Source organism: Puma concolor, chromosome B1 (assembly GCF_028749965.1).
Source record: "Puma concolor isolate L17-30 chromosome B1, mPumCon1.1.hap2, whole genome shotgun sequence".
Classification (NCBI taxonomy): domain Eukaryota; kingdom Metazoa; phylum Chordata; class Mammalia; order Carnivora; family Felidae; genus Puma; species Puma concolor.
Window position 1 is genome coordinate 24,123,169 of NC_141670.1, and position 24,212 is coordinate 24,147,380.

At 36.2% G+C, this 24,212-nt stretch overlaps 1 protein-coding gene and 1 pseudogene across 5 annotated transcripts in view; both read left to right on the plus strand.

The window, feature by feature from the left end:
• Positions 1 to 24,212, plus strand: part of SGCZ (sarcoglycan zeta) — a 1,128,389-nt gene that overhangs the window by 509,564 nt on the left and 594,613 nt on the right. The gene's annotated exons all lie outside the window — the stretch shown is intronic.
• Positions 22,395 to 23,846, plus strand: LOC112869870 (cyclin-dependent kinase 4 pseudogene; annotated as a pseudogene).

Consider the following 24,212-nt stretch of genomic DNA (forward strand, 5'->3'; position numbering starts at 1 on the left):
AAACTAATAGGTATTTAATGCTTCAAAATATTTCTGTTACACTAAATAGTATTCTATGAAATATTCACAACTGCATAACTTTTTAAAAATAAGTGGAATGTGCTGATGTTTTGTTAAGATAGTCTGCTTTGTGGTTTTGTAATTCCATTTTGTTATTTTAAAAATAGTGTAGAAAAGTTAAAATTTAATATAATTAAATATTTTAATTAATGTAAATTTAATGTAATAGAAAAGTTAAATTTAAGCTACTATAGAAAAACAGAATTTGGACTTTTGATTTTTAAAAGTGCTCATATTTTCACACACACACCAGTTACTACTATGTTGCATTTACTTCTGCTCCTTTTTATTCTCCTTTTTACTCTCATTTTTGGACATAATAGCATGCATATTTGTGTTTTTATTTGCTCAACACTGCATTAAAACCATTTTCTATTCACATATCTGCTTACCACTGTTAATATATTTTAATTTAGAGTTAAAAGCTGAAGTTAAGCCCAATTAAAACAAAGTATAAGTGTGATTTCTTTTGCCTTAGGCAAATGGCAATAGGGAAGAAACACTGGGGACCTCTTCACACTCGGAGGCTGGAGGCTACACTGGTTTGTTCCTTTCAGCATCCGTTCTATCAGTTGTTCCTTTCAGTTTTCTATCAAGTAAATGCTATGCTAATGCTTAGAGTTTTAGAAATGTTGCTATTATTTGAAATAAGAAAATTGTAATAGACGAAGAAGCGATCTTTTTGACCTCATTCCTAGGATCACAAAAAAAAATCACAAAGAAAGGTACCTGTGAATTATCTAACCTTTTAATCTTTTATAGGAACAGTTTTGAGGTTCTCTAGTCTTTCATCCTGATAGACTGCTTAGCAGTAAATAGGAGTTGAAACTAGAAATACGGAGACCAGTTCAATTGTTCTTTTTCCTCGTTCTGGAAATGTTAATTTTGGTATATGTTCTCTAACCATTTCTAATATATTTTAAATTGTTAATCTTCCTAAATAATTCGTCAAATCACTGAAAACATAATATAGACCAATCAAAATCCATTTAAAAAATACTTTGAGGGGCGCCTGGGTGGCGCAGTCGGTTGAGCATCCGACTTCAGCCAGGTCACGATCTCGCGGTCCGGGAGTTCGAGCCCCGCGTCGGGCTCTGGGCTGATGGCTCAGAGCCTGGAGCCTGTTTCCGATTCTGTGTCTCCCTCTCTCTCTGTCCCTCCCCCGTTCATGCTCTGTCTCTCTCTGTCCCAAAAATAAATAAACGTTGAAAAAAAAATTAAAAAAAAAATACTTTGAGCAAATGACAAAATAAACTTTTACAAATAATCTTTAAACTTTATATAATAAGGATTTCTGGTTACAGATTATATTAATAATGAATTACATTCAGAAGCCTAGGAAAAGATTTGCATGAAACTCAGTGCTAGCTCCCTACAACAGAAGCACATGAGTGTGAAATGTTGGTAAAAGTATAATATGTATTGTCATATTAATAATGATATAACAAAATATTTTAACTAAAAAATTCTTAATACATTTTCATTAGTATTGTAAAAAATTATTTTTTTTTTAAATTTTTTTTTTTTTTTCAACGTTTATTTATTTTTGGGACAGAGAGAGACAGAGCATGAACGGGGGAGGGGCAGAGAGAGAGGGAGACACAGAATCGGAAACAGGCTCCAGGCTCTGAGCCATCAGCCCAGAGCGTGACGCGGGGCTCGAACTCACGGACCGCGAGATCGTGACCTGGCTGAAGTCGGACGCTTAACCGACTGCGCCACCCAGGCGCCCCAAAAATTATTTTGACTCATCAGTAGATTTGCTGTTACCACTGCTTGCTGAAGCCTGGCTTTGAATACAGTAGGGCCATAAGCTGACTCGGGGTGTGGGATAATTAGAGTTGTAGCTTCTAATTCCAATTTGGGATTGCTAGATTTTATTTAACTTTGGTTATTACAAATATGAAATGGACTAACTCTGGGAATTCTTGGAAAAGATTTACAGATATGCCTATAGCCATGAAGGCAAACGTTTCTGAATATAACTTAGTTTCTATACTGCTTAAGAATATCCTGGGGCGCCTGGGTGGCTCAGTTGGTTGAGCGGCCGACTTCGGCTCAGGTCATGATCTCGCAGTCCGTGAGTTCGAGCCCAGCGTCGGGCTCTGGGCTGACAGCTCAGAGCCTGGAGCCTGTTTTAGATTCTGTGTCTCCCTCTCTCTCTGACCCTCCCCCGTTCATGCTCTGTCTCTCTCTGTCTCAAAAATAAATAAATGTTAAAAAAAAAATTAAAAAAAAAAAAAAAAGAATATCCTTAAGTGTGGGGTGCCTGGGTGGCGCATTCGGTTAAGTGTGGGACTCTTGATTTTGGCTCAGGTCATGATCTCATGGTTCGTGAGATTGAGCCCTTCCTGGTGCTCCATGATGACTGCGTGGAGCCTCCTTGGGATTTTTGAGCTCCCTCTCTCTCTGCCTGTTTGTGCATGTACACCCTCTCTCTCAAAATAAGTAAACCTTTAAAAAAAGAAAGAAAAGACAATGATTATGACATTTACAACATTTGATAAAATGTTGGCTTTTACAAATACCTCCTGTATTTCATATAAAAAATATTTGTCAGGGTGCCTGGGTGGCTCAGTCGGTTGAGCATCCGACTTCGGATCAGGTCATGATCTCGCGGTGTGTGAGTTTGAGTCCCGCCTCGGGCTCTGTGCTGACAGCTCAGAGCCTGGAGGCTGCCTTGGATTCAGTGTCTTCCTCTCTCTCTCTGCCTCTCCCTCACTCATGCTCTGTCTCTCTCTCTGTCAAAAATAAATAAACATTAAAAAATTAAAAAAAAAATTTGTCAAAAAATAAATCACAATAAATTAGGATTTTGGTTACTCTAAAGAGAGTGAATCAGACTATTTTATTCTGGTTCAAGTAATGGTTTGTGACATGGGATCATCTTATTTTTTAATTCAGGAACTCATTTAGGACAGATGATGATCTTTTGCTTTCAGTAAAGACTAGAAAGACACTAGGACATAAAAAATTTCAAACTTCTGGGGGAAAGGGTTCTTGAATAGGGAATCATGATGCTTTTTAAAAGGGAAATGATTTTCTTAAATTCCTAGAGTATTCTTGATTTCTGTGATGATCCTAAGCTATTAATTCAGTATATAATTATGGAATATCAAGAGTTGTGAGGGAACCCACATCCTAAAAGAATATCATTCTGGTTGTGAAAAGGAATTTAGTCTAAAATAATAGGAATGCAATGCTAAGAAAACACTGGTAAATATACTAATTTTTAAGAGTTTTATGAATTGAAGAAAAGGTAATAAAATATTGACCTGATGCCAAATTAATCACTTATTAATATTTTTTGTGTTTTTTTCTTCCTTCCTTTCCTTTCCTTTCCTTTCCTTTCCTTTCCTTTCCTTTCCTTTCCTTTCCTTTCCTTTCCTTTCACACTTGAAGACAAGTTTGGTTTGGGAAGAATTTCTAATTGTTAAAGCTGCAAGCAAGTTCCTTTTACAGTTATAATTATGGAGACCTAGTATTTTTAGAAACCTCAGTGTTCAAAAATATTTCCAAATTAATAACAAAAACCCACACCAAAAGGAAAGACCTTTTACATCTAAAATGTATAGCCGTTCATTTCAACTGTTTTCAGAAACTGGCCTACTTACTTGGAAATCAGATGGGATGGAGTCAATACCACAAAAGCAAATGTCTTTAAATAAGTTGGCTCCTTGGAGACGATTGTTCACTCCTTAGAAAATACAGTAAGATAACACATCCCAGTTGGTGGGATACGTGGTACAGCACCTTCAAACTACTTTACTAACTTCTGTTTCAGCACTGTGCTTCCCAGAATTCCATGTAAAAATCTAAAGACATGAGTGAATCTTGGATGCATTTACAGGCAACCAGGGCTATAAAACACTGTGTTCATTTGGAGAACAAGTGCATAATAATTATCTAGAAAAAAAAACAAAAACGTTTCCATCCAATAATGTATTTAAATGTTACAATGAAATAAATTAAGAAAGTAATGTGAGATAAGATTTGGGAAATGTTAATACTCTTTTTTGTTATATGGCAGGTATTTTGCTTTTAATCACTTCTGGTACTCAAGGCACACTTAACAGATGAGGAACTGGAGATTAGAGAGATTAAGTATATGATTAAATTCACTAGTCCACAAATCAGTTCTGATCTGATAGACCAGGATCAGAAATGATGGCTGTCAGACTTCCAAGTGCCTAGTCTTCATAAGGTTAATAAATAGACAAAAAACCTTTTTGCCTGCAATAATTGGTCTTAGAAAGCATGTATTCCATACTCCTTACCAGAGTTACTTATTGGCTATCAATGCTATTTAACCAAACCATTAGAATATGCTTGTGTTCTTGTCAAGAGGACCATAAGGTCTAGGGGCACCTGGGTGGCTCAGTCGGTTGAGTGTTCACCTTCGGCTCAGGTCATGATCTTTCAGCTTATGGGTTTGAGCCCCATGTCAGGCTCTGTGCTGACAGCTCAGAACCCGGAGCCTGCTTCACATTCTGTGCCTGCTTGATTCTCTGCCCCTACACCACCGCTTGTGTTCAGTCTGTCTCAAAAAAAAGCAAATATTAAAAAAAAAAAAAAAAAAAAAAAGAGGACCATTAAGTCTAAAAAATGCTTCTGAATGAATCAACACTGACTTTACCCCTGAAATGCTCATTTAGATACTGTTGATCTCCATTTGCACAGTTTTAAACTTTAGAACTGGAAGAAAGCTCAGCCTTTGAAATGAAATATAATAACAAAAAACATTGGTTTGGTGGTCCTTAAACCATATCAACCTTGTCTAGTAAATATGAATTTAAGTTACTTGAATTAATGAGGCTTTGGGAGACTTTATTTTTATACTAGAAGCAATAACAAAAAACTTGATTGACACTTGCTTTAGTTGTTGCAATGTTTTTGAATTAAGGGAGCTTGGCTTGTTCATTGTTATGTTTTAATGTGTGGCCTTTGGTTTATGTCTAAGAAATGTTTTTTCTTTTAATAATGGCAGAATGAATGGGTGAGTATTTCAGGAAGAGTGGTGGGGTGGAAGAGAGTCCTTTTTAGTGCCTTTTATGTAGTCAGCATTTTATGAAAGTGTATGCAGTAAGCCCTTAGCAATTCTCCAAAACAAACTTACCCTTATTTGAAAATTGAGAAATTGAGCCTTTGAGAGATTAAGCTAACTGCCCAAGGTCACAGTTACTAATAACTGATCTGGCATTAAATTCATTTCTCTCTGACTTCAAAGTTCGTGATTTTGAGAAACACACTTTTCTCTGCCGTAATCGTCATGAAGGTGACTTCCTAAAGGGTCTATGAAATTTGACAATATATGGAAGGAAGAAGAGTACTGGCCTTTAAAAAAGCCCAGCAAGATTTAATTTGGAGTATAAAAGCAGCATGGTTTTAAAAGAGCATGATTAAGTGAATATATATGTGTGAATTGGTTATAAAGTTTAAAAATGGCTAAATGGATTTGGTCTTCCTCTCTAGATGATAATAAAAGGAGCTATGTTAAAGAGAATTAAAGAGAGTATTCAGAGTGTTCGTTAAGGATCTTGGCAATAGTTACTGCTATTATTATTAGCTTACTATCTTAGACAAACATATTAGAAAAATATATGACTATACATTATTATGTAACCATGGACTCGTTACCACAAGGCTAAAACTGGAGTATTGAAGTATGTGCTGTGTAATGTATTTTAATGCTGTAAATTATCTGAATTCTGATTTTTTGTACTAGTACAACTGATATATGTGAGTATGAGTTAGAGGATATGTGGGCTAATTTCTCATGAAGAAGAAAGTAGAACAGAAATCACTATCATTAAAGCATCCATTCAGTTCCCTGGCATCTCACTGTTTCAGAAAAATTAGATGGAAAATTTCTGCTCATTAAACTTCAGAGCCACCATAGCAAATTCTAATGAGTTGCTTATTAAATTAGCAATTTTCTATAACTGGTATGATTCATCAACTTCTCTTTCATTCTCAGTTTCAGATTAATAACTAAAAACCCAAATTGCTTGACATGGCTCTTCAATCAAACTTAGTGTTATTAAGAGACCACAGCTACAAAACCCATTTTTTATAATCAAGTGAAGTACAATATTTCAGGAAGCATTGTTTGCTAGCTGCTGACCACAAATCTTTTGAAACTACATATAAATTTATGGCTGCAATCAACATTTGCTTATTCCGCATACATTCAGTATTCTCTGTATATCAGACCAGAACAGAGTTTCTGCCCTCATTGAACTTACATAAAATAATACAAGGCAGTATTAGGTATTATGAGAAAAAAAAATATAGCAGCATAAGGAAATGGAGAGTGTTGAGGATGACACATTAAATTGCATAAATAGGGAGACCTCTCAGATGGCACCAAACTTGAGCAGAAGTCCTAATGAAAATAATAACTCGTGTAAATATCTGGAATGAGATCACCCAGGTAAAGAGGGGAACAAATGCAAAGGCCAGAGTATGCTTGCTCCTTTCAAGGACTAATCAGAGGCCAGTATGCCAAGGAGAGTGAACAAAGGAGTGAATAATAGGAGATGAAGAAAAAAAAAAAAAAGGTAGCCAGTGCCAGATTCATTCAGTACCTGAAAGACCAAAGTAAGTACCTTGAATTGAGTTCTGATTTCAATGGAAAGCCATAGAATATTATGATTAGAGTGGTAATGTGAGCAGATTTAATGTTAAAACAATGCATCAGCTGTTCTTTTTTTTTTTTTTTTCAAATTTTTTTTTTCAACGTTTATTTATTTTTGGGACAGAGAGAGACAGAGCATGAACGGGGGAGGGACAGAGAGAGAGGGAGACACAGAATCGGAAACAGGCTCCAGGCTCTGAGCCATCAGCCCAGAGCCCGACGCGGGGCTGGAACTCCCGGACCGCGAGATCGTGACCTGGCTGAAGTCGGACGCTTAACCGACTGCGCCACCCAGGTGCCCCCATCAGCTGTTCTTAAAATATACTACTGGAGAGAAGTTAGAAGGCTTTTGTGTTAGTCAGGGGTGAAATGATGGAAGCTTGCTCCAGGGTGATAGTGATGGAGGAGGTGATAATTGGTCAGATGAGGGATATACATAAATTCTGGAGCCAGGAAAATTTGCTGTTCTATAAGGCAGTGCATAAGAGAAAGCCATCAGTGGCTTTGAGATGCTTGATTTGAACAACTAACCAGGTAAGTAGTGGTTTCTCTTTTTAAGGTGCAGGACACTGAAGGGAGATTGGTTGTGGGGGTTAAGATCGATAATTTTAGTTTTGGAGTCAGTAAGTCTGTTTCCACTTAGTCATGTGAAAAGGTCATGTAGGAATCTGGGTATAGCAATTTGGAGATCAGAAGTGGTTCAATGGGACTGGAAGGGTTTGATTCATAGTCAGCAGTGTAGTGAATATATACACTGTACTATAGAAGGACACTCAGAAGCATTAGATTGTTGTCCAAGAAGGCTATGTACACAGATAACTAAGCCCTTGAGCCTTCTTATATTAAAAGTCAGACAAATAGCACAGGAAAGACACAAAGAAAAGAAGCAGAAATTGGTGTGGGAAGAAAATTGAGAGAGAGATTTCTATGTGGAAACATAGAAACTAAGTCAAGAGAGTAATTCAACACAGAGCAAGTGATCAACTCTGTCCTTGCTTCTAAGAGGTCAAGTAATATGAGGACTGAGACTCCATCACTGGATTTGACAAAGTGAAGGTGATTAGTGGACTTGTCAAGAACAGTTTGTTTGAATGGGGAGAGCAAGAGACTTGTAGAATCTTAAGAGGGAATGAGATTAAAGAATGTAGAGATAGTGAGTATAAGCACTTTAAAGGAGTTTAGCCATTAAGAGGAGGACACAGTCAGGACATAGCTAGAGGAAAATGTAGAACAAGAGAGCTGTGTTTGCTTTAAAGATGAGAGAGATTTCCACATACTTTAAGCTAATGATAATGACTGTAAAGAGAAAAAAAAAAGGTACTAAAGAGAAGCAGAGATTTATTGAGCTGAGTGGGTGAGTGGTTGAGAGTGGATGGGATCCACCGCATCATAGGAAGCTCATGTTAGGTCGGGGCAGCAGAAAGTCATGATGTTAATGGTAACGAGATGGGGTATGTAGAAGTGAGGCCAGCAGGGTGGTAGATTTGGTGGTAGTGAGGGAGAGAGTTTCTTTTATGATTGTATCTTCTTTCTCAATGAAATAATGAACAAGATTGTTAACTGACTGTGTGAAAAGTAGGGCAAGTTAGAAGAGCCTAGAGAATGTCTAGATTAGTTGGTTTGGAGAACGAGAGAGTTCGTTGACAAAGGAAATATAGTAGCTTGATCAGACATCATCGAGGCTCCATAGAATGTGTGGCACTAAATTGAAAATGATGAAACCAGGAAGCCTCACTGGTTGTTTGGCTCTGTCCATACTCATCTGGCTCCTGCTTGGGTGTAGGTGCTGAGGAGAGTAGAATTGGGTTGAGACAAGAGTGAGGCTTTAGTTTATATGAGTACATAATGAAAAAAAAAAATTTGGAAGGCAGAGTGTTCTATTTAGTGGTCATAATATTCTCACCTGAAAAGAAAGAGAGGTACTTTTCTCAGTAAAAGTATTGTTCATTTTTACAATTTGTAGGACAATTTCTTTCCTAAAGTTTGTATAATAGAGACTGAAAAGGTTGATAGGGTCATGCAAAAATGAATATTTGAACAATCCTATGTTGCAGTTAGCGTTAGTAATATATATTTGTTCCAACATTTAGTTTAGATTCAGGTTCTCAGAGTATTCTTTTCTTTTGCAATAAGATCCCATATCAGGAATTTTGTTCTGGATATCGTATACCTCCCTCTTGTCCTTTTCGATATTTTTTTTGTTTTTTTTTCTTTCACTAAAATTTTATAAACGAATGAAATTAAAATACTTAAAGGGATTAACTTCATTTCTATGTGAGCCTCTAAACAATATTTTTTCACTTACCTACTACTCGTCTCATTCCTTCTTGGTAATTACTTAAAAACATTTTATTTTTTATCTTTCTCCTGTTACTTAGCCTTTTTTTCTACCACCTTCCTTTTGTGGTGGAAATCAGCCCTTTCTTAAAAAGAAGTACTAGCTGTTTAAGAATTAACTTTTTTTTCATGCACCTTACCATATTCACAAATTATTAACATTGAAAATGTGTTAGGTATTGTGGCTTGAAGGAGAGATTTTCTAAACATTTTTCATTTTGCTATTTTTTTAAAAATTTACTTCTGAGAGGGAAATGAGCTCAAGCAGGGGAGAGGCAGAGAGAGAGGGAGACACACAATCCGAAGCAGGCTCCAGGCTCTGAGCTGTCAGCACAGAGCCCTACACGGGGCTCGAAGCCACCAACCTCAAGATTATGACCTTTGCTGAAGTCAAACACCTAACCGACTGAACCATCCAGGCTCCCTGAACATTTTGGGTTTTCCTAATTTTAAAAGCATATTATAAAACTAAGAGTTTTATAGTTATCATCATGTTTGTTATTAAAGAGTGAAATTTCATTTATGGGATAGCATTGCCAAATACAGTGACAGTTTCTAGTTTGTGGACTCCAAGGGAATATATTGCAAGGCATGGATTCTTAACCATCAATATACTTATTTTATTTTTTCTATCATTTATTTATTTATTTTGAGAGAGAGACAGAGTGTGTGAGAAGAGGAAGGACACAGAGAGAGAGACAGAATCCAAAGCAGACTTCAGGCTCTGAGCTGTCAGCACAGAGCCTGATGTGGGCTCCAACCCCTGAAATGTGAAATCATGACCTGAGCCAAAGTCTGACTCTTAATCGACGACGGAGCCACCCAGGCGCCCCTAATTACTTCTTTTATACCGCACTGGTTTGTGCCAATATTCTTTAATAGGTGATTATGCAAGAATGTGAATATTACATTTATGTTTAACATAAGAAAATGTAAAACACGGATGAGAAATTTGTAAATTTTTAACAATATTATCTTCCAGCAAAGGGAATGGTCAGAATAATGGAAAATATAGATACTGCTTCCATTTATTTTGTTGTTATTCAGCACTCTTTTAATGCTGTGTAATTCAAAGCTGGGAGGGATCTTCTTCTGTATTTTTATAAATTAAAGCTCACAGTGCTTAAGTGCTTCTCGTAAAACTGATTTCTTTTTCTTATTTAATTTGCTAACTTTTTGTCTTACTGTTTTTCCACATTTTGTTTCATCTCCTTTTATATACTTCTGGCTTCAGGCTCTGTTGTAGTTGAGAACCCACTCTTTAAAGGTTTTCAGGATTACCCTGATACTTGACCTGGCCCTGGTTCACCTTTCTCCCCGACAGTGGGTAAGGCACATGTATTTATGTTTGTTATACTACTCTCATTTCTAGGAATGTAACTCAGTTTGCCTTATTGTATCTCATTATCTTCAACTATAAGATGTCAGTTACGTGACAACATCAGCTTTCTGCATGGCTTAGTGAGTATACCCTGGCTCAGACTTAGTACAAACATTCTCACCCTCACTGAGAGCAGTGGGTTGCTGAAGCTGAGGATTATCTGGCTGTATTTAGAGAATTGGATATAAAATGTCATGTAGTAAACAATTACATATACATGTATATAAAATTATGTATATATGTATTTTAATATATATGCTGAATGCAGAAAACATTCACTTTATTAATAACAAGTTTGCTTAGTAATTAGGTACTAATTACATGGAAATATATTATGTTGTGCTAAATTTCTGTAATTATAGTATTTGAATTATAATTAGAAAAAATGCTTGCATATTTTCCAGTGTAATGAAATGACCTTTATGCAAATTCATGACCTATATTTTTTCATTACCCCTTGACTCTCATAATATTGTGACTACTTAAATTCTAAAGTTTAATTTGAAGTTAAACTATAGCAACTTTGGGCACCAGAAAAACCTGGTCCAGCAATCTATAATGTATATTTCACTCTCCTAAGACCAGGGTTTAACAGTCTCAGTATATTAGGCACCATGATGGACCATTTGAGGATCTTTAATAATATTTCACACAGGAGCACAATTTATTAGGTTATTGGTGCTAAACAACATTTCATTTTTCCAGGAGGAGAAACACATCTGTATTTTGTTTGACCTCTAGGACGGTGATTATTGGAATGATGAGTAGTTATTAAATAGGAAGGGATCCTTTAAATCTTTTGAAATGGCTAAAACTGAAATATTGGCCTTTTAAAATGAAGATACTACTGTGAAGCAGACTGAACATTCAACAAGTACTGGAGTGATTGAAACATGTTCAAAATAATCTACAGAGAGGGAGGATTGATAATGGAGGAAGATAGAAAGCAATCAAGGATTTCAGTGTCAGTGGTGAAAAAGTACATTTTGAGGAGTAAGGGCATAAGATGTCTGGAGGGACTCTTGTTTTGAATATAAAATAAGATTTTAGCATTGGGTAAAGCTATTGAAGATATGATAACATCCAGAGTGTCGGGTTTTTAGTTGATGTCCTTTGGGAAGATGGAGATAATTGGCACTGAGAAGGTAAAGAGATTGTCAAACATGTTTTAGAATAGTTTATTAGTGACTTATTGAATTTAATAAATAGTATACATGGGACAAGATGAAAAGAAAGATAGGAGCTAACTGTTGAATTCACTAAAGAATCTTATAACGAGGAGAACCTGGCTATACACTCACTTCTTAACTGTAGAGATTGCACCTTGTATGTATGTCCGTGTGGAGCGTGGGGGTTGGTATTCACATGTTTTGTGGATGGAGGAATGAATGTATTTTCAATGTAGGTGATTCATTAAAAAGTATCATGTGCCAAGTACTGTGCTGAATGCTTTATATGAATAATCTCCTATAACTCAACAATTCTATGAGGTAGCCATGATTATTTTTGCCATTGTGCATAGTGAAACTGCGGCTGAGGTAGATATGCCAAAAGTCATTTCGAGAGAGCAGTAAAGATAGAATATGGATCCAAATATTCTAACTCCAGACCCCTTTCTCCTAACCACCATGTCCTGGCTACTCTAAAAACGGAGTGGAGGGGTGCCTGGGTGGCTCAGTCGGTTAAGCATCTGACTCTTGATTTCAGCTCAGGTCATGATCTTGCAGTTTTAGTTTGAGCCCTGCGTGGAGCTCTTTGCTGTTATAACGTAGCCTGCTTTGGATACTCCGTCTGTCTCCCTCTCTCTCTGTGCCTCCCCCACTTGCTTGCTCACTCTCTCTTTCAAAAATAAATAAACTTAAAAAAATGTAAAAAATAAGCACTGAGTGGACTGAGTCTACCTCAATTTATCTTCAGTATATAAAACTTGTTATATCATAGAAATGAGGGCAGTGGGGCTCTGGATTTTAATCTCCAGTACTTGACAATTCTTCTAAACAATGTGGGTCTGTGTTTCCCAATATCTAATATAAGACTAGACTAAGCTCATTTACAGTTAATGTTCTGAGTTTTTGTTTTTACTGTACTTTTAACTTTCCAAATTATTTTCCACTATAACCCCTTGGGGAAAACATGTCTTTTTCATGTTCTAGATTTAACATGGTAGTCTAGGATATGTCCTCCTCTTAGCAAGCATACGTCTGTGAATTCCATGCATTATTTCTGTTATGCCAGTATATAATATGCAAAATAAAATGACACAGCATGACAACAGAAAAAGCAAATTTACAATGCAGAAGAGGAATGGCGAAAGAGTGGAAGAGAGATTGAATAAAGAGAAGGTCATAATGAAAAATCTTGAAAATAAAGGGCCATCAGAAAAGAAACTATTGGGAATGAGTATGTTTAGAACGAATTTTGAATCCAACATACAGAATTTTTTTTGCCTCTTATTACAAATGCAAAGCAGAATTCTTTTTGCTCTGTAATTATTTTTCTATGGATGTGTAGAAGAAGAGGCTTTGACATCCTCAGAGCTCAGGGAGGCTAATGCTTTAATGAACAGCTTGTTATCAGCTGGCTCTAGCTCTGCCCTCCTTGCGATTCCCTGCCGCATTCAGTCAGGGGAGAATCTTTGCGTTTAGTGTAAACATCTTTTATCCTGATACATCCTCAATGTGTTAGTCCCTAAAGTTCTCATATTTGGCATTCAATTATCTGTTAATTAAATCACACAGTTTAGAGGGATTTTAGATTCAAGGAATATTAAATGTCTGATTCACCTGTACAAATGCAATACACTGTCAACCCGTATACAATGAAGGCATTAATGGGAAATGCATTTTAGGAAAATGCGATTTCCTATAACCTGAAGAAAGCAACCAAAATACAATTGTATGAATCAACTATTTGTATAAAACCACTATTAACTGTCATGTGAACACTCTGGAGAAGTAAGGTGAAACAAATAAGGAAACATATCTTATAAATTCCTTTGATATGATATTGGTATAGAAAGCAAATTGCAAGGCTTTAAATTTTTATTTTAATATTTATTTATTTATTTTATCTTGGTGGCACAGATTTGAAGTAATCATGCTCCCCCGTTCATGGTCTATTTTCTTAATATTGATCTGGTAATGCCCTTTTTTTTTTTTCTTTGTCTTTTTTTTTTAATGTTTGTTTTTGAGAGAGAGAGAAAGAGAGGAAAGAGAGAGAGAATGTGTGTGTGTGTGTGTGTATGTGTGTGTGAGTGGGCAAGGGGTAGAGAGAGGGGGAGATGCAGAATCTCAAACAGGCTCCAGACTCCGAGCTGTCAGCACAGAGCCTGATGCAGGGCCTGAACTCAGGAACTGTGATATCATGACCTTAGCTGAAGTCCCATGCTCAACCAACTGAGCCACCCAGGCACCCGGGCCTTTGTTTTGTTTTGTTGTATGTTCCCATCATTTCTGCACCCCTCCCATTCTCATTACCTTTGTAGGTAACCATGCCAAAATATTGATGTCCTCAGATAGGAATGCATCTTTGAAAACTGTATTTAGTAAATTATAGTATGGGGGACCTGACACTCCTTTTTTCCTCCCCTGTTTCCTTCTCCAGACTTTTCCTTTTTTCTCTAAGAAATGCCTCAACTGTCATTGGTGAGAACATGGTGCCATCTCAACCAATCACAAACCAGATGTGTGCCTACACTATCCAGAGAGCGAATCGTGGAGACACCTTGACTATGGTTGGTTCCTCCATGATGAGTGTTTACTTTTCTGTTTTTGTTTTTGGCAAGGGAGAGGCCGCACTACCTGGACTCCATTTAATCTCGGGCTCTTGCACAAGTAAATGCAGGGAGGTCTCCCTTTGTTACCTGGGCTCATGTCTTCGCAGCTAAGCCTTTTGCTACTTGTGTTCTCATGGTTTACGGAGGCCTATACATACCATACATAAACCACACACTACACATATAGGAATTCTGCCGTGTGTGTGTGTGTGTGTGTGTGTGTGTGTGTTAATTTGTGTAAATGATACTGTGGTATGTAGATTTCAGGCTCTTTCTAACTTTGATTCTTAAACTATAATCAAAACATCTACCCATGTTTCTATATATAAATTAAGATCACGGGGCGCCTGGGTGGCTCAGTTGGTTGAGCGTCCGACTTCGGCTCAGGTCATGATCTCGCGGTCCGTGAGTTCGAGCCCCGCGTTGGGCTCTGTGCTGACAGCTCGGAGCCTGGAGCCTGTTTTGGATTCTGTGTCTCCCTCTCTCTCTGACCCTCCCCCATTCATGCTCTGTCTCTCTCTGTCTCAAAAATAAATAAATGTTAAAAATTAAAAAAAATAAATTAATTAAGATCACTCAATCCGATCCCTGAATAAGATGGCATCCAGTGTTGGTGCCCATTGTATGTATTTAATCACCTTGGGATGACATCCAGGTTTCATCCTACTTTATTCAGCCACAAGAAACGTCATGATACATTTCATCTTACTTGCTGCTTCTTGGCATAAAATACATTCTTGGAAATATTGCTAGTGATCCTTTTGTCATGTGCATTTTCTATTTCTTCTACTATTTTCGTAGTTGTGATAATTGTATGTTTAAAGGTTTGTTTCCTAACTTTATTGTTCTAGGTTATTGCTCTGTGAAAAAAAGCTCTTAATAAAACTGTTATAGATACTCTTTAATAACAACATAACATATCATAACTACCTCATTGAAAAAATCTCTAGTCTTCTACTGTTACCTTATTTGAACACTGAAACTAGTTGACCAGTGATAGACCATCTCCTTTACTGAAACCATCTGTGGACATCAACTTTCTGTTGACATTAGCCCCTTTCTTTCTTTCTTCTTTTTTTTTCCAGGCAAGACAAGTGTTTTATTTTCCAAAGCACTGAAAATTCTTTCTCTTTTATTCCTTGTCCTGATTCATGTCAATGTGTATAAAGAGGCCCTTTTGTAAGGGATTTTTTAAATCATTTTTTTCTTCTCTTTACATTAAATGTTGCATGTTGAATCTAAATTTGGGATGAACTTTGGAGAGAAATCCTATTTTTTTTTTCTGGAAGGTATTAAGCAAGTATATCACTAACCTACCAGTCTTCTTCGATGAGAATTTGCAAAGAGAAAAATTTATAAGAATCAGAGATATTTCTCTTAAGTAACCATGACTGTAAGAAACTCTATATTGAGATGGTGGTAAGGCTTATTCAACTAAAATTTATTGAGCCTGACACTCTACTAAATGCTGGGGTGTTCAGGGTGAACAAAAATTCACAGGCCCTGTCCCCATGGAAATCAGAATCTATCTGGGAAAACTGGAGGTTGGCAAATCTTTACCTACCTACTTGTTGAATTCTAGAATCAGATTTTCCATTCTGAAGACCCAAATACCTATATTCATTAAGATTGCAGGGTGACCCAAGTCCTGAAGGACTGATTCATGACAATTAAAATGGACAATGACTCAAGTAACCTCAGAGTGTTATAATTAATATGCGATTAGAATTAATCCTAAGAAGAATTTGAATATGCAAATATTGCAGATCAATAGATTCTCTCCCTGTATTAAAAGACAATCAGCATTTCAAAGAGCACTTTTGTAAGAACAGAAAAAAAAAAGGTTAATTTATATCATTGTATAATAAACTTTTCAGTTATATAGGTCCATTGAGATAGGCTTGCCCTTGGAACCAAGGTCATTGTTGCTGGAAGGTTCTCTTTTGCCTGCACTGCACTTAATGTGCACTAAAGATTTTTTTACCCTCTGCCCAGTGTTTTTACTATGTATCATATTTCATTATTTTTATGGCATGCTTTCTCCAAATATTATCTGTGGATTTGTTCTATGCTTTTTGGTCAATGACATATAATTTGCTGTCAGCCAGGCAACAGTCACAATATAGTTGCATTTGCCTGCTGATGTGCCAAGTTGATCATAACTGTTCAGCTGCATGATGTGTGTTAATGGTGCTATGTGAATGGAAATTAATTGCAATTTAAAGTATCTTCAAAAATAACACTGTGATTTGTCAGTAAAACTAATATATATATATGCTTTAAAGTGCCCTTTCAACAGGTATAAAAATATTCAAAGTAATAAGAAGGCATTGTGTCAGAAATGAATTGTCTGTAGGTTTACTTTCTTAGTGAGATGTGAAATAATGTCATGTGTTACACTCAGTCTGGTTGAGATTAGATGAAGAACCTCACAACAGGTTGTGTAGCCTGGCTTTGTATAGAGTTGATATTTTAATTGATACTTTGGAAAAGAGTCTTGAACCCTCTGGAAACGGAAGTCAAACTCTGCATGTATGTGTTTATGTCCTCTGAAGATATGGGTGGAGCAAAGCTTTCATATGATTCTCAAAGTTAAGAACTGCTGACCTGTAGCCATACATGGCTATCATAGACAACTTCCTTAAGCATATTATTTACAAGTTATTATTTAGGATAGTGTTTAGTGTTTGCTGCTCATTCTCTTAGTTGGTAATCACTTGCCTCACCTGCTGCTTTTACAAATATTTAGGCAACACCTCACTTATCTTCCTACACAGTGATAGTATATAAACCCCAAAATAGTAAAATATTAATCTCTTATAATGAAAGTGAAATTATTAAAGAATGAAATTATTGCAGGTGTTTTAGCATATTGGAATATTCAGTCAGTGGGGGTATTTCAATCATTGTTCAAATTAGAATTTGAAGAATATATATTTGTACATGTAACATGGAACTAGCAATGTATTCCATCTAGGTAACCTTTACTACAACAATATACTTAGTCTAGGTAACATTTACCATAATATCTGGGTCTCGTTAATAGTTTATAATCCATTGTACTGTGTCTGAATTGTATAAACAGAGAAAATCAGTGTTGGAGCTACAATTCCAACTTAATTGCCCTCCTTTAAAGTTTTACAGGTAGCTCTGGGAATATTTTAAATAATCTATGGTTACTCCTGGGTGAAAAGCAATTACAGCAAATATCCTTTCTATCAGGGTTGAGAATTATTATTTGTTTCTCCATCTGAGAAATCCCACCCAGTGAAATCAGAACATTGAAGACTTCATTTCCCAGATGACTTCCCATTAGGGAAAGGGAATGAACCACTTGCCATATTTACTAACTCTAAACGCAACAAGAAAGAATTCAGGTGTTTGTTTTTTTTGTTTTTTTTGTTTTTTTTTCAAGGCAGGTATGAAACCCTGTATTCAAACCCTGTATTCAAAACCCCTGTATTAGATAGCAACATATATTTTTTCCACTTTATTAATATATGCTCTAAACACATTTGGTAAAGATCAGATGAAAACATGACTAAAAAATATAGTGAATGTGTATGATGATGATATTTTAATATTAGAAAGCATAAATTAAAATAATGTTCCTATACAGTTACTATGGATACATAGTTCCTATACAGTTCCTAGACAGTTACAGTTACTACAGTTACTACACGTGGCTGGGTGTGTAAAATAAACTTCCTTGACAGTAGTCCTAGTCATATCTATGGTTTCTTGGCAGATACATTACTTGTAAATCACGTTTTTTCATAGATGCTTTCTAGAGACTATCTATAATGATGCTTCCCTCCTCCCAGCTCATTTGGTCATTTCCCATCCATGATTTTATTCTAGGATATATCATTAATTTTAATGATTTAAGTTTTTGAAATTCATAAAAATTAATCATCCTGGTATAACATCATTTAAATATGTAATTTAAGTATTAAAAAAAATCAATGGACAGATGCAGCCAGGATTTCATTGTTCCTAATTATACTTTTGTCATAAGAAATTGTTGAGTAAGAATAATAGGATATATTGTTGATATTTTTAAGAGATCTTAAAACAAGATATAAAATTTTCAAAATAAGATAAAAGTATGGGTGGAATATTTTAATAGCATTTTATATATGAATTATGGATATTTAGCAAACTAAATAAAATTTGACAAAGCCCAAGATCATATATATAGAAGCTAAATTAGTGCTTTGTCTTCTCACAAAACAATTTTAAAAGTATTATCCTAGGATAACATTTTTGCTTTGTTTTCTTACATTAACTTGGACTTCTAATTTTACCTCTAATATTACAATAAAAATTATTCACAGCCACATTTTGATTTGTCCACAATTGGCTATTTTGTGCTTCATTTATATGGACATGGTTTTTAAGAATGGTATATATAAATTTAGTCAGTATAAATCTTATGCTTATATCTGCTCTTTATTTATAAGACTATTTCACTATAGGAGTCAAATATTCTCTTTTTAGGTGATCTTATTCATACTACGATATTTAAGATTAACTCATCCTTTCTGAGAGGAACGTGTGCTTATCAATGTATAAATATTTTGGTTCTGTTAGAATTGGCTTATCTTCCTCAATGATGTAAATTGGATTACTAAATATAGGAATTAAGCAATCTTTCCACTTGTCCAAATTGGATTTTCTTTTTGTATTTCTGTGTGTTTCTCTGTGTGTGTGTGTGTGTGTGTGTGTGTGTGTTCCTTTCACCACTCGTTTGGTCATCCATTAGCTGACACAGACTCTCTGCCACCTAAATGTATTTATGAAGATTTTTAGATATTTTTGACTAAGACACTCTACCATTGTATTTAAAATGCAATAATTATGCACGTGCTTATTTCTTGTGTATTTTCAGATCTAGATCATTCATTCAACAAATACTGAGTGACTCACCCAAGTATTGTATATTCAATCACATAGGTTCATTCATCACTGAAGAAAAAGATTTTATTTTAGGAGCTTCAGTTTCAGTGCAGAGCCTTCACCATTGTCTGGGTTATTAAACTTTTTTCTAACTTTATTCTTTATCAGTTTGTCACTGAACTTTTGGGAATAATTCCTTTGGTGTTCTGAGTAGGAAATGGGCAGTATTCTCGTAAACACCTTGTCTGCCCCCTTTGTTCTCCTCCTTGGTGCCTTTTGCACCCATGTTGCTCAGTCTTTAACAAAGCCAGGATAATACAGCAGATGGGGATTCTCTTTAATTATATTTCTGTCATAGTAATGGTTATCTTCTGCCTGGATCTGGAAGAACTGACAATGATTACACAGTTTCATGCTACAAATAAGAGCAGGTGCAGCTGTAAATAGTCCCTGATTAACAATTTCATTTAAATATTATAACAGATTTCTGTAGGGCAAATTACTCCCACTGGTAAGGAGGTGTACTTTTGTATATAATATAATTCACTAAATCCACAATTTAATTATGCTAGCAATAACAAAGCCCGTAGTGTGCTAAAAAAAATTCCAAATATATTAGCCCTTCAATCAAAATAGCTACTGTAAAACAAATGAATTGTTATTAGAAATGTTCCTGATGGAGCAAAATTGTAAATTATCTCTCATCATCCTATTTCTGGGGTCATGTATTGGTTAGTGTTAACAAAATGGGAAACAAAAATAATAGTTTTAATCTTAGCATGTAGTTCGTATTTTTTCTATTCCACTCTTAGTAATAAATACTAAAACCTCTAAATGAAGTACAGCATTTGTGAGTTTTTAAGAAATACCACATTTAAGATATTTAATATCTGTTAGGAGTAGAAAATGTTATTTTTTTTTAAAGTTCCAACTTTATAATTTGGTTATAGATTGAAAATAAATGTGTGATTAAGTAAAATATGTTCATTTTAAATTGTAAGATGTCTATTGTGCAGTTTCACAATTTCTTTTGAAAGCTACACTATATGGAAGAATAGATAGGGTTTGGTGTGCTATTCCCTTTCAAGTTGTCTTGTTTATATCTTGCGGGCTTTTTTTACTACTGCTGCAAATTTAATTTTTCAAAGTTTTCATTCTTCCAAAAACATCTTTGCAGATATTTAAAAAAAAATAAAACTAGTATAATTGGTAGCTAAAATAAGTTCTCATTTTTTTTCTCTTACTGTCTCCATTTAAATGTTGCTCTTCAGAAAATTTATAACAATTTATATCAATTATCATATCCAGTTGTTATTAAAGTCTTGGTTGAGAAGTAAGATCCAGTTTATAAGAAGTAGTTTAGTTACTTAGTCATTAAAAGAAATATGGGCTTATATAATTACTCTTTTGGACCACCATGTTGAGGCTGAGAATGTATAAGGTAAATTAGTTTAATGGTAATACCCAAGGTTTGCTGCTATGAATTCAAGTACCTGGGTTTTGGGTGGTAGATTAGGTGAATGCCTTTTACTTTAATGAATGCTCTGCTAATTGTTTAATGAATATTTTTTGGAAGTATTGCTTTGTTAGCTTGTTCATTGTTTCAAAAAAGTTACGTCTGTCTAATCTGTAATATTTAAAACAGAATTTCTGTACATTATATAATTCATTTTAATTTGCATAATATATCAATACATGCAATAGATATCCATATTTAAATAAAATACAGGTATGAGTGATATCTAAAATATTTAATAACTCATACTGTATAGGAAGTGATTAATTAGAATAATGCCACAGCCCATCAGATTATGTCAGCTCTTAAAAATGGGTATGGCTTTACTGGAGCATTAGTAAATTACAATGCTGTTCACTATAGATATGGATTACCCAAAATATCTTGTAAATCCAGATTTTCATATAATAGCATTCTGTCAATACCACAAACTATGGCACTAACAACGTTAAAAGTTGTTAATTTAGAAAAACTGTCTTTTCATTTTTAGATGTACTTTAAACATGCCTTAATAGTTCAAGCTCAACTTTCAACTGTGTCCAATTCTCAATAGTAATTAAAAATGTTTTTTATCCTTTTTACTGTATAATTGGAAATGTCCTCCCAAAACACCGCATAATTAGAAACTCTCTTTTTATACATGTGCGTTTATTATTTTAATTATTCTTGGTACAAATAACTGGATTTTAAAGGAAATATAAAAACAGCCCAGCATGAATATATTTGATTCAATTTGTCCTCCAACAGTATCAATTTTATAATATTTAAATTTATGTTCCATTAATATGTTTTCAAATAATTTCTAAAAGAAATGAGTCTTAAGGTACAGTCAAGATGCTGAAGACTTGCCCTACAGATCTCAAATTAATGGCTTTTAACAATTATAAATCATAATTTATTACACATGCCAATGCATAAACAAAGTTTGGATGTACAATTATAAATTTAATTACATTGGAAATGTCACTGCATATTTAAACAGATGACCAGGCATTAGGGCCTGTGCAGATAACAGAATTCCCTCCTCCACACGTGTTTCACTGAAGGCTATGCTGTCTATCGAAATGACAAGGACTGGCTGCCAAAAGGGTATAAAGCATTGTAGAAATTTTTATCTTTTTTTTTTTTTAAATTAATGTTTCATTTAGTTTTGAGAGACAGAGAGAGACAGAGTACGAGTGGGGGACAGGCACAGAGAGAGGGAGACACAGAATCCGAAGCAGGCTCCAGGCTCTGAGCTGTCAGCACAGAGCCCCATGCAGGACTTGAACTGGTGAACTGAGAGTTCTTGACCTGAGCTGAAGTCAGAGCCAAAGTTAGATGCTTACCCGACTGAGCCGCCCAGGGGCCCCTAGAAATTTTTATCTTTCTGAAGAGGGTATTTCTTTGCAATATATTCATACATGATATGGTTTCAAAGTATTTTCAAGGAAAAAGGGTAATCTGAACAAATTACAATCTGTCAATTACATTGTTTGCGTTAAATCTAAAAAAAAATGTTTAATACCTGTTTATTTGTTGTGATGTTTTGTAGATATTTTTTTAACCCACCAGAAAAAAAGTGTCTTATAAGAAATGTAATTCAGTAAATGAAGTACTGAGTTATGAAAATAAAAGACACAAATGCAAATTTAGTAGCTTTAAAATCGGAGTTTGTGCGTGCCTCTTTGGCAGCTGGTCCCATGGTGAGGGTGGTGGTGAGGGGGCCGCTCTAGCCTGTAGAATGTGTCTGTGGCCGGGCACATATGTCCAGCCTCAGTGGACAGAGCTTGAGTGTATGGCACAGCAGGATCTGGCTCCAGTGCCCCGATAATGGGCTGTCCCCAGCAGCTCCCGGCCAGGAGTGAGGGTCTCTTCTGATCTGAGAATGGCTACTCCCCAGTATGAGCCAGTGGCTGAGATCGGTGTTGGTACCTATAGACACAAGGCCCATGGTCCCCACAGTGGCCACTTTGTGGCCCTCAAGAGTGTGAGAGTTCCTAATGGAAGAGGCACTGGCGGGGGCCTTCCCATCAGCACAGTTCATGAGGTGGCCTTACTGAGGCAGCTGGAAGCTTTTGAACATCCCAGTGTTGTCCACCTGATGGATCTTTGTGCCATGGCCCAAACTGACTGAGAGACCAAAGTGACCCTGGTGTTTGAGCGCGTAGACCAAGACCAAAGGCCGTATCTGGACAAGGCCCCCCCACCAGGCTTGCCAGTGGAGACTATCAAGGAAATGATGCGCCAGTTCTAAGAGGCCTAGATTTCCTTCATGCCAACTGTATCATTCACTGAGATCTGAAGCCAGAGAGCATTCTGGTGACAAATGGTGGGACAGTGAAGTTGGCTGACTTTGGCCCGGCCAGAATCTACAGCTATCAGATGGCAGTGATACCTGTGGTTGTTACCCTCTGGCGCCATTCTCCAGACATTCTTTGCAGTCTACGCATGCAACCCGTGGCCATGTGGAGCGTTGGCTGTATCTTTGCAGAGGTGTTTCCTCGCAAGGCTCTCTCCTGTGGAAACTCTGAAGCTCACCAGTTAGGCAAGACCTTTGACCTGGTCGGGTGCCCCCCGAGTATGACTGGCCCCGAAATGTGTCTGTGCCTGGAGGAGCCTTTTCCTCAGAGGGCCCAGCCCAGCGCAGTCAGTGGTACCTGAGATAGAGGAGTCTGGAGCACAGCTGCTGCTGGAGATGCTGACTTTGAACCCACACGAGTGAATCCCTGCAGCACCTTTACCTAAAATTGGCAGAAGGTAAACCCAGAGCAAGCAGTGAGTGGCTGCAGCTGAACCCAGAGAAGAAGTCCATCACTTTTCCTTCGAACGCTTGAGTGGAGAGTCCCCCAACTGTGAAGGCCATCTTAGCCTTTGCCTCTGATGAAGCCTTCATCTCTGAGGCTGTGGAAACTCCTCCTCCATCGTTTTACAGAGAATATTTTGCTGCCTTAATGACATTCCCCTCCCTCCTTTCGAAGCTTATCCTTCCCCTGCCCCCCATTTCTGTACATCAAGGGGTGTGTTCCTTGCTCTCCCCTTTACTATCTTGATATTGGGGTCTTTTTTTATAAAGGAAAAAGAAAACAAACAAACAAATAAATAGCTTTAAAATTGTTTGGGGCACCTGGGTGGCTCAGTCAGTTAAGCGTCAGACTTTGGTTCAGGTCATGATCTCACAGTTTGTGGGTTTCTGTCCCGTATTGGGCCCTGTGCTGACAGCTCAGAGCGTGGAGCCTCTTCAGATACTGTGTCTTCCGAGCTCTCTCTGCCCCTCCCCCACTTTTCAAAAACAAACATTAAAAAATTATTTAATAAGATATTTGTGAATAAGGAAATTAGTGTGCTGATATTAATATAAAATGTGCTTAATTTTTATATGACTAATGAATTTTATTTGTATCACTTAAGAATTTTCAGGTTTCCATATAAATTCTGTGAAAAATGGAAACATTTTATAATTGGAAGTAATAATGCATTGAGTATAGAGTGGTAGAACCAAATTTCTTCATCATTTGTGAGAGAAAACCCTGATTTTGAAGTAGTTTTTAAGAAAATAATGTTTAAACAATATTTTAATGTTTAAATGTTTAAATGTTAATAATGTTTTGGGGCGCCTGGGTGGCGC